The sequence below is a fragment of the Poecile atricapillus genome, chromosome 1, assembly GCF_030490865.1.
Source record: "Poecile atricapillus isolate bPoeAtr1 chromosome 1, bPoeAtr1.hap1, whole genome shotgun sequence".
Taxonomy (NCBI): Eukaryota; Metazoa; Chordata; class Aves; order Passeriformes; family Paridae; genus Poecile; species Poecile atricapillus.
The window spans coordinates 103,824,917-103,836,320 of record NC_081249.1 but is presented as its reverse complement, the minus strand read 5'-3'; positions in this window follow the sequence as shown (position 1 = coordinate 103,836,320).

Here is an 11,404-nt window from a genome sequence, read left to right as displayed (position 1 = left end):
TTTTATATAAATCACCCCCAGAACTCAAATTGTAAGGACAAGAACAGAGAGGTACAGGGCCAGGGGGACAGTGACACCCTCTTTCCCCCACTGTCTTTGTGTTTTACCTGTGCACAAAGCATGTACCATCCTGCTACAAAGGGGTAAAGGACTTGGTGATTCCCAAACACAGAGTCGGTCTCATGCAGCTCATGCCACACAGCCTCCAGGATGCTGTTCAGGTGAGCAACTCCAAATTTATAGGCAGAGATGTGAGTCTTCTGGGGAGTGGGTTTAGAGGTGGGTGTCACTGGGCTGATTCATGGGGCAACTCATCTGAACAGCCCAGACTGAGCAGACAGGGAAACTGAGGCTGGTGAAAAGCCATAGGATCTACTCAAGGTGCAGGTGTGGGTGATCCCAGCTCATACAAATCTGTGAGTAGTGGGAACCTGGAACTTGCTGTTTCATTTTTCATTTTGCTTAGCTAAATTTTTTCAGTTAAAGTCATTATTTTTAATTTCCTCACTTTGTCCAGAGATGTGCATAGAAATAAAATTCAACTGCAGGCAGAGGACTCTCTGGAGAGCTGCTGGGCTGCAGGATACAGGATGTTCACATCTTCTGGCATTCTAGCTCCAGGACTTCACAGGCTTCCCAACTGGCATGGAAGAGGCTCCTCCTTCTGTGCTCTAACACTGCCACCCCCCTGGCACATCAACACTTCTGGGGATGGGGAAGCCACAGCTTCTCTGGGAAACCTGTGCTGGTGTGTCACCACCCTCACAGGGAAGAATTTCTTCCCAATGCCTAATGTAAATCAGAGAGTCAGAGCATGGTTTGGGTTGGGAACAGCTTTTAAAGCTCATCCCAAGTCTCATCCCAAGACTCCTGCCATGAGCAGGAACACTTTCCATAGGGACACTTTCCACTAGACCAAGGTTGCCACAGTGGCTGAGATGGTAGGAATGCTGGGAGCTTCCTGAAGAAGCATCCTGAGAAGGATGGCTCTCAGAGACACAGACACATCCCTCTCTGGCCTGGTGAGCAGTGTCCGGCTCAGCAGCAGCTTCTCCCAGGCCACACAGGGAAGAAAGGACTGGAGCTCTGGCTAGTGCTTCCACAGAGAAATCAGCCTTTATTATAGAGCAGAGCCCTCTGTGAGGCAAACCAGCACAGAAGCGTTCCAAACAATAAAACTGGGGTTTATATAGGGAAGGAGAGGGTCAGGAAGAAACTAGTAACAAATAGGATACAAGTAACTTGTTAGAGTGACAGGGAGAAAACCAATGAGATACAACAAATCAACATACAGACTGCAAAGGTCTCTGGGTGCCACACTTTCTCATTATGAGCAGTATCTTGCTCAAAGGTTGGCTCTTCAAGGGAGTGCCACAACTCCTTTGCTGGCCAATTCTTTGGCCCCCACACAAGGTGTTCCAAGTCCTGTGCAAACTGGCCTTGAATATTTCCAAGGATGGGTATCTACCACCTCTCTGAACAACCTAAATTCCCAGATTTTGTGCTGTGACTCCAGGGACATCCAATGAAGCCATCAGGGCTCAAAACAAACAAGACAAAGTGGCTCTTCATGTGATGTCCTTGCGTTCTGCAGCCACCCATGGCCTTGAGGCTGCCCGGGACTCAGTGGTCAAAGGTGGCTGGTCTGGTTTTCAAAGTTTGTTTGCCAGACACCTCGGCTACCTGTCTTCGGGGCTATCACAGTCACTGATTCCAGAGCAACCCTGAAGACAGTTTGCTTAGATCCAACCTCCATATCTGATTTCCTCATTTATTTTTTGTTCAAAAGCTTGAACTGAAATAACATTTTGAAATCTTGAAATGCTTCAGGAAACCAACTAAATTTTCTCCACTCTAGTCAGAAAACTGTGGGTAGGAAGAGAAGGCAGAAAACTGACTCTGCATGGCTGAAGCTCCAGACTTGAGGCCTTCACTCACCAGGAGCAATGTGTGAGCATTGCAGAATATCTGATTGCAAATGTGCTGAAATTGTCATCTTTAATAACCATGGTTTATTGAATATTTCTTCTGCTGTAGTACCAGATGGCTTAAACCGTGGACTATGAGCCTGGTTCTGTAAATCATAGAATCACAGAATATCCTCAGTTGGAAAGGACCCACTCAAGTCCACCTCCCAGCCCTGTGCAGGACACCCCAAAAACCGCACCATGTGCCTGAGAGCATTGTCCAAAGAGTCCTTGAGCTCTGGCAGCCTTGGGACCATGACCATTACCTGGGAAGCCTGTTCAGTGCCTGACCACCCAGAGTGAAAAACTTTTTCCTGATATCCAAATTAAACCTCTTGTGACTCAGCTCCATACCATTCCCTGGAGTCTTGTCACTAGTCACAAGAAGGAGGAGATTGACAGCTGTCCCTCTGCTGCCCTTCATGATGATGTTGAAGACTGTAATGAGGTCACTCCTCAATCTCCTCCAGGCTGAACAGACCAAGAGACCTCAGCCGCTCCTCATACGGTGCCTTAAGGCCCTTTGCCATCCTTGTTGCCCTCCTTCAGGTGCTCTCTAATGACAATTTTACTTCATGATGCCCAAAATTGCCCCCAGCACTCAAGGTGAGGCTGCCCCTGTGCAGAGCAGAATGGGACAATCCCCTCCCTCACTCAGCTGGCGATGCTGTGCCTGATGTCCTCCCAGGACACCGGTGGCTCCCCTGGCTGCCAGGGCACTGCTGACTCATGTTCAACTGGCCATGGACCAGGACCCACAGGTCCCTTTCTGCAGCACTGCTCTCCAGCCTCTTGTTCCCCAGTCCATACACACAGTCCTGTCCCAGCTGCAGAATTTACAGAATCACAGAACAGGCCAGGCTGGAAGGCACCACAGTGGGCCATCTGGTGCAACTTTTCTCCTCAAGCAGTGTCATCGCAGGGATTTGTCCAGACAGTTCTGGAATATCTCAAGTGAGGGAGACTCCACACCCTCTCTGGATGATCTGTTCCAGTGCTTGGTCACTGCACAGGAAATAAGTTCTTCTTCATATTCAGGTGAAACTTTCTGTGCATCAGTTTCTGCCTGTTGCATCTTGTCCCATTGCTGGGCACCACTGAGCAGAGCCTGGTCCATCCTCTGATCCCTCCCTGCAGGCACTGACAAACATTGATGAGGTTCCCTCTCAGACATCTCCTCTTGAGGTTGAACAGCCCCACTTCCCTCATCCTTTCGTTGTAAGAGAGATGCTCCAGTCCCCTCATCATCTCTGCAGCCTCTGCTGGACCTGCTCCAAGGAGCTCCATGTCTCTCTTGTCCACAGGAGCCCAAAACTGGACACAGTACTCCAGATATGCCTCACCAGGGCTGAGCAGAGGGGCAGGATCACCTCCCTTGACCTGCTGTCAATACTTTCTCCATGCCCACTGGGATTGCCCCATTGGCCCATTGGCCAGTGGATGCCAATGCTCCCATTGGCCTCCTTGGTCCCCAGGGCACTTCTGGCTCAGGAACAGCATGTTGTCCACCAGGACCTCGGGGTCCTTCTCCACAGAGCTATATACTCCTGTGCATGTGAACTCTGCTTTGGTACATTGTTCCTTTAAAGAACAAACCTGAAAACTGTTAGTCTAAGCAGTTCTGATTTTAAAGGAAGTTCAGTCTTGGCTCTGGACATGCATTTTGTGACTTGTGGCTGTTTGCAAAAAGAAGCATCACAGGAGCGCAGCACTCCTTGCCAATCCTTGTTTTGAGCTGTTTGCGAAATCTTGGCACTATGTCCCAAGAACACTGTATGGAAATAAAACTTTTGTTTAACCTACTTATGTGGGCTCCCCATGGAGGTGACTGTCTGCCTGGCCAAATCTGTAACTGTGACTGCCTAAACACTGTCATCGCATAGAAAGCACTGGGGGGAATAACTGCAGGCTGTTATGAACATAAGGTGCCAGAGTTTATTCATGGAGAGATGTCATTGAGGTTGCTCTGACTGACTGAAACAAAGCCAGGACAAGAGGGAAGTATGACCCTCTCCTCATGGTGGGTTCAAGCCTCAGGTCCTGTTTGTAGGCTAACCCCAGGAACTCCATTTCTCACACAATGGAGGGGAGAGATCAGCCCAAAAACCCTCTCCTCTTTACTCCTGCTGCTGTAGCTTTGTCCTCGTGGCTGATATTATGAAGTCTACAGACTGTGCACACTGGGGTCTGTGTGTGTGGAGAGGAACAGGAAACATGAGAATAATGCCCCGACCGGGTAAGGTTGGAAGACAAAAAGTTCTTCATTTAGTTAGGATGAATCTGCCTTGGTTGCCCATCCATTGTTGTCCACATGTGCCCAGCCAGCAGAGAATGGGCAGGTGGAAAGAAAATCAGTGAAGAATCTCTCCAGTCCGGAAGTCCTCCAGCTGTAATGAGACAGTAGGTTTCTCATCCTGAGAGGTCTTTAGCAGATCACTCCCTCTATTTGGAACAACAGGAGGCCCTAAGAAATGAGCGGAGCAGCAAACCTTGCATGTTACTTCTGTGGACTCAGAAAAGGAAAGGCACGAATGAATGCTGCTCAGAAAGCATTGGAGATGCCTTTGTGATTAAATGGCATCTGCTTGATACCTTTCCCTGGCACTGGAGCCAGCTAAAAAACTGCCTTCCCCTTCCAAACACCCAAATTACATGTTTGGAGTATCCGTGTCCCCGGACATGCCCTAAGTTTCAAAAAGGTTGTTTAGGGTGGTGTTTGTTGGGCTAGGGACCACTGGTGGTAGCAATTTAACAGGTGAATCCAGCACTCAGGAACTGGTGACCTGTTCAGACAGGGTCACCACAGAAAGGAAAAAAAGCACTGCCCCAGTCACTGGACAATGTGCAATAAATGGTGTGTTTGCACAATATGGAATCACAGATTAGAATCACAGAATATCCTCAGTTGGGAGGGACCCACATGGATCATCAAGTCCATCTCCTAGCCCTTCAAAGGACTATCCCAAGAACTCCACCACGTACCTGAGAGTGTTGTCCAGACACTTCTCCAACTCCAGCAGGCTTCGTGTTGTGACTGTGTCCCTGGGGAGTTTGGGACTATGGGCATAATCTGCACGTTGCCTAAGGCTGTGCAAGTCCAGAGACACAGTGTGCTGATCCCTGTACATGTCTTCAAAGCAAAATCCCAAGTAAATATGCAATCAGGATGATAATACATTCACTGAGTGGTGAATTAAGGTGTTGTTGAGAAGTTACTCTTGTTCACTTTCCTCTGGACATAGACAAGGCCCATCAATATGAATATCACCTTTGCTGTCCTTCTCACTTTAGTAGGTCATCTGAAGAGAAAAGGCTGGAACACCATGTTTAGGCAATACCTCTGATATTTATGTAAGTCATAGGAGGTTCAGTGTTGAACACATTTACCCTCAGTACCTCACACCCCGTGCTGGACACATTTCTAGGAGGTGTGACAGACTACATGGCAAATCCCTCTGTTCTTTGCAACTACAAGGGGAAATGAGTTTAAAATTACTTGAAAATAAACCCCACCAAAGGTGAATGAATATATCTTCTCCAAATTTTTCACCTTCTGTGCCTCTCTGCTATTACATACTGGCTTGGTGTAGGAAAAGGTACATCCATGCTGTGGCAATTGTTTTTGTGCTGCCCTGTATTTGCCATAAGAAGTGGTCCTAGAAAAACATTTTGCTCTTGATTTTGTACAACTCACCGAGTTTCAGCAGTTTATAGAGAGGAAAGGGACACATGGAGGCATCTCTGGTCTCTCCAAGCTGGAAAATTATTTCATTATAATCTTATTATTTTCATGCCAAAGTATTTTTTCTGAACTAAATTTTGACCAATCACAGGAAAATCTTCAGCACTAAAAAGACTAAAGCCAATGGAACAATTAACTACTGCTCACTTCTGTAACAGCAAGCACAAGGTACAAATCTGATGAAAGTGTTTTCTGCAGTGTATGTGACTGCATACATATATGCACATATACACTCTTAAGTGTATATAGAAATAGATTTGCATGCATACACTTAATCAGCACCCATTCACCACGAGAGGGCAGGCAAAGAATATGAAAATTATTTTGCTGTGTGTTCTCTGCACATGCCAATAAGCAAATCATTCAGTGGCCAGAAAATATCACCACTGGTTTTTTTAATCATCTCTAATGACTTTCTTATTATAAAATCATAGAATAAGTTGGTTTGAAAGGAACCAAATTAATCTAGTTCACCCCCCCTGAAATGAGAAGGGACATCTTTAATGAGACCAGGTTGGTCAGTGCCCTGTCCAGCCTGGCCTTGAACACTTCCCAGGATGTGACAACCACAGCTACTCTGGGAAATCTGTGCCAGTGTTTCACTACCCTCATAAAAAATGTTTTCTTAATATCTAAACTAAATCATCCATATTTTAACTTAAAATGATTACCCCTTTTTCTAGTGCAACAAGTCCTTCTAAAAAGTTTTTTATCCTGAATCTCCATCCTTAAAATGACCTCATAGAGCACAGTTTGATGGCTATTTTTTGTTTTGTTTATTTGTTTAGAAATTCTCTGCATTTTTCAAGGATGAAATGGTCTGAGCTAAGAGCGGTTCATCATGGTTAACCCTAAGAAATGGCACAGGCGAAAGGTGGGAAACTTCTTCAGTGCTGTGCCTAGAACCTCTTTCGTGGATGGCATGGGTGTTGGCATGTGTGTTGGCATCTGGAGAAAGGGAGAGGTCAGTAGGAGCTGTATGTCTACCCACTTCTCACTGGGCATAAGTGGGTATTCTCTTGTGTATGGTAAAAGAACTGGTCCCTTATTAAGAATGCCTTACCTGAGAGCTGAAATGACTGAGATCTAAACTTAGCACGTATAGGTATGTCCATTCTTAGTCCTGAGTCCTGGGAACAGCTGATTTCAACCATTAATTTGTGAAGTGTGCTATCAGCAAGAGGGACCTCTTGAAAATGTCCAATGAGCAAAGAAGAGCTTCTCTTCTTTTCAGTCATGATATGGAGAGGATAGAAGTACAGTAATGTTGATGCCAGAGAGCAAATCCAAAGAAGCACATCCCTTCATCCAGGAGATGCTTATAATATGGCACAGACAGACCTTCTAGATGGGCCATGAGATCTGTAAGGATCACTGTCTAAAACAGAGTGCCTTTGAACTGAGGAGGAAAAGGGGTGTACAATCTAACCCCAGAAGCTGCATCCCTATTTCTTAACAAAGATCTTTACATTTTTATATGATTTATAGGGGTACTGAGACTCTTCATGGAGGAATCCTCTTCAGGGCTTTGCTCAGTGGGATGATGGATGTCAAACCCTCAAAGCAGCAACAGAATGGCAGAGTCACTTAAAACATTTGTAACACATCCAGAGTTACCATCCCCAACTGGCTTCTCTCAAGGAAACCTCTTAAGGAATTGATATATTCAACATGGGCCAAAAGGCTGGGATTTACACCAGCAGGAGGTATACCCACAACCAAAAAAAAAAAAAGCAAAACCCAAATTCTCTGTTTCCTGACTACAAGAGGGACTAATTTCCCTGAATCTATGTCTGTGTTAGTCATTCACCCCTCCCTTGTTCACAGGAGAAAGTTGGAGCTCCTCGTGGGTGACTCATCTGCTGGAGAATGAGATGAATCACAAGCAAGAAGGGCTTCTATTTCCCTCCATGAGATGTGGAGGCTATCAGAATCAGTGTCCTTTGATAGATACTAACCTTGTGCATGTATACATTTGATCAGAGATATCACATCTTTTTCATCTATGACATAATTCTGGGGCTACAATTTTCTATGAGAAAAAGGAGACCAGGAGTTGACTGAGCTCTTCAAACCTTCTGCCATCACTTCTACCTGTCAGGGAGCTGGTGATACATATTTGAGCATAATTATCTGTGCTTCTGTGTTGCTCCTATTTCACCGTTCCAGTGCACTAAACTTCCTAGTGGAAAAGTAGCCTGTGCACTGGCTCTGAAGTTTTTGCTGAGTGCATCCCACCTCTGAAATCTAGAAGATGTTCAGCAGCAAATTAGGTTTCAGTGTTTGGAAAAATCAGATAGATGAGCAGGATTGTTTCCTTCATATTGTTGCCCTGTGCCTGCTTTCTCAGTCCATTGAAATAACTCCAACATTCCTCTATGTCTCCCAGTGTATTCCCAGCTTCATTCTTTGGTCCAAAGGGGTTGTTATGATGCCTTAGGATTTTAGCCTTTATGCTTTTCAAATCCAGTATTGCATTAGTGCATAACTCTAAACTCCATATAAAGTGTTAGTTAACTGTCTTCACATTTTGGTCAGACAAAACAATCCCTCTAGGCCTGAAATTCAAGGACACCCTAGTCTCAGGCTCTGAAAAATATAAACAAAATTGAGTTGCAGGGGGAGAAAACTGTGGGTATATGACTTCTTTACCTGAATCTGTAATTGGGGGATTAACCCCTGATATGTAAATGGACCAAATTTATAATTGTCTGAAAAACTTGGGACTGTTGTCCATCTTGGGTTGTAGCCTCTCTTGGAGGCTTTTGACTGTCCCAGGTGTACCTATTTACAGCCAAAGTGTGCCTTTAATAAATACCTACTTTTCATCCTTTTAATCTTGTCTAGCCTCTGTTCCAGGTAACCACTCCAAGGCAACAGTTAGATGGTGCAGATACTTTTCTTCTACGGTATGTTCTACCTGAAGCAGTGCACACAAGGACTATCATGACAGACTGTCTGCACAGCAAGCACCATGCACAGGGTTTAAGTCAGGGTTTCAATCATTCTCCTTCATGGAAAAAAAATTCCAAAATATGTCACTGTGGGTGGAAGTTATATTATTCAAGAAAAGTTAACACACTCTGCAGGAAGCAGAGGCATTTTGGAAATAACACACCTATGAGGTATAAAAAAAATGTTGATACAGTGATAGAACAAGGGCTTGTTATGAGAAGGATCAAAGGGTTTAAGGAACATGACAAAAATAGAGCATTTCTAATAAATTTCTTCTCTCCCTAGGATTATGATTGCAAATTTCTTTTCTTTTCAACGCTTGTCTAAAAAAACCAACATGGAAGGAGCAAAATCACACTCTCATCCAACTGAGGTGAAATCCTGTTCTGCATGATCTGAAAATTACCTGTGTCATCATCAGCTTCATGGCCTTGTACTTAGAATGACAGTAATCCTTTCACTATAGCTTTTCTCCAGTAATATATCACCTAGCCAAAATAAAGAGATGGGGAGGATGGAGATGAACAAAAGGAAGCAACAAAAAGGGAAAAATGATTACTTCAATGTTGTTTGATAGTTTAAACTGACTTTCATAAGGTCTGAGTCAGTAGCAGGGACTGAAAATACCAGACATGAATGACATTCATTCCCCCACCCAAAAAGAAAGCAAGTGAAGGAAGAATGGATGAAATGTCACTCTTTAAATGTAGCAGGAGGTTTATGAAACACAATTTTAACCCCATTAGCACAGACAACAGAGAAAACTGTTCTGCTGCTTATTTGGCACCACCTGATTCATAGATCCTCCTGCTATTGCAGTGGTAGAGCAAAGTTATGAGAAATATTTGCAATAGAAACCACATCAGTCTCTTTTGATGTGCATTTCAAGATAAACCAGGTTTGTCCCATGGAGCACAGTTTCCCGAATCAGCTCATTAAGCTTTGGGATGTTCAAATACAGGCTAGAAGACGGCCCTGGAGATAGTAGTGGGCAGAAAAAGTGGTGGGCAGATAGTAATGGACAGAAACACCTGAAATCTGGGTTGGATGCAGGCTGTGTCCAGCCATCTGAGCTGGCAGGCAAGTGCAAACGAGGCAGGAGCTCTCTGTCCTTATTTCCATCTTCTTGAGATATTCAGCTGGCAACTCTGCTTGCAAACCATACCTCAAAGTCTTGCTGGGCAATGGTATATGTCTGAGGTCCACAAGGGATGAAAAATAAAACCAGAGGGCCCTGGAGACAGTTTTGGCCCCTCATAATTCACATGCAAATTCCATTTTTCCCATTTCAACCCTTCAAAAATTATGAGACTGAAACTCCTGTGATATGAGTTTACTTGTCTGGAAGTTTTGCCGACGTGTTTTCCCTCTCCATTTTTCCTTACTGCCGCACTGCTGCATGCCCCAGCAATCCCTACATCTGGGGAGATGTTTCTGTCACAACTTATTTTTGTTGTCTTCTGTGGTCTCTCAGTCTGCAGAAGACATCTCCAGAGCCACCTCATCTTTATCCTGCAGTAGTACCGACTTACACCCGGAGTTTCCACAATATCTGCCACACCAAGTGATGCACAACATTCCAAAGCACTCCACAAGTGTCCTGAGCACTGTGAACTTTACGTTCTTGCTCAATTTTTTGTCATTTCCCACCAAGGCATCAGGCAGTGCCTGGGGACCCTGTTGCCTAAGAGTGACAAGATGAGCCAGGACTACGCCCAAGACTCTGCTTATCCTTCAGATCACTGATTTATAACATGGGTGCAACTGACTGCTTCATAGCTGGTCATAAATGTCTGGGTGAGTGTGAAGGGTCCCAGGAGAACTGGACATGTGTCTTTTACCATGCTTTTGGGATGAATTTCAGAGGTCGCTGGTAGCTGATTTGGAGCTAGCTAAGGTATTGCCTCTTTTGCAGTTGTACATGGAACTGTCTGCATCTTGCAAGGCCAATGTCTTCATCGCCTGAGGTGAGGTGGACCTGAGGAAAATTATGGCTGGGACCACAGGGAACTGAGCCAAGCCTAGTCCAGGGAGATGCCAAGAGCAGCTTAATCTCTGAGTTCAGCTGAAGACAGTACCTGAGAGCTGTAGGCACCATATGATGACACTGATATGGGACAGGAATCACAGCTGACCAGGACAACTTCCCTGTTCTGCTCATCATCAGCATCAGCACCAAGCAAGCCAAAATTCCAGCATGTGATGCATCATCACATTCCCAGCGTCAAACTTGCCTTAACACCAACTGGAATACAAGATGGGGCCAAAGCAAAGCCCTCGAACCTCTTGTTCCTCATATTTGTTTTTTTTTAACAACAAGCTATAAGCAGAGCAGGAGGAAATGGAGCATAAATATTATACTTTGTTTAGTCTTGGGAAATATAATTTATAATTAGAGTTGGGCATCCTGTTGACATGACAGAATCTATTTCAAGAGTGAGGTGAGCACATGGTCAAACTCTAATCTTTTGTAAATTATTAAAAACTGCCAGTTCTTTTCTTCTTGTCTTCTTTCTTTGGTATTATTTTTCTTTTTATTTTTTTTTTCTTTTCAATGTAATTTCTAGAAAGCAAGTGGGTTAACATCAGTTCAAGGTAATAATACTTATAGGGGCAGTGATGTCTTGAAGTATCTCAGCAGCTGGAAATTTTGTTTTCTCTTCATGCACTTCTGCTTCCCTTCATGCCAGCCCCACCAGCCAAGCCTGTTCACTACTACTATGGAAGAGTGGGAATCCTT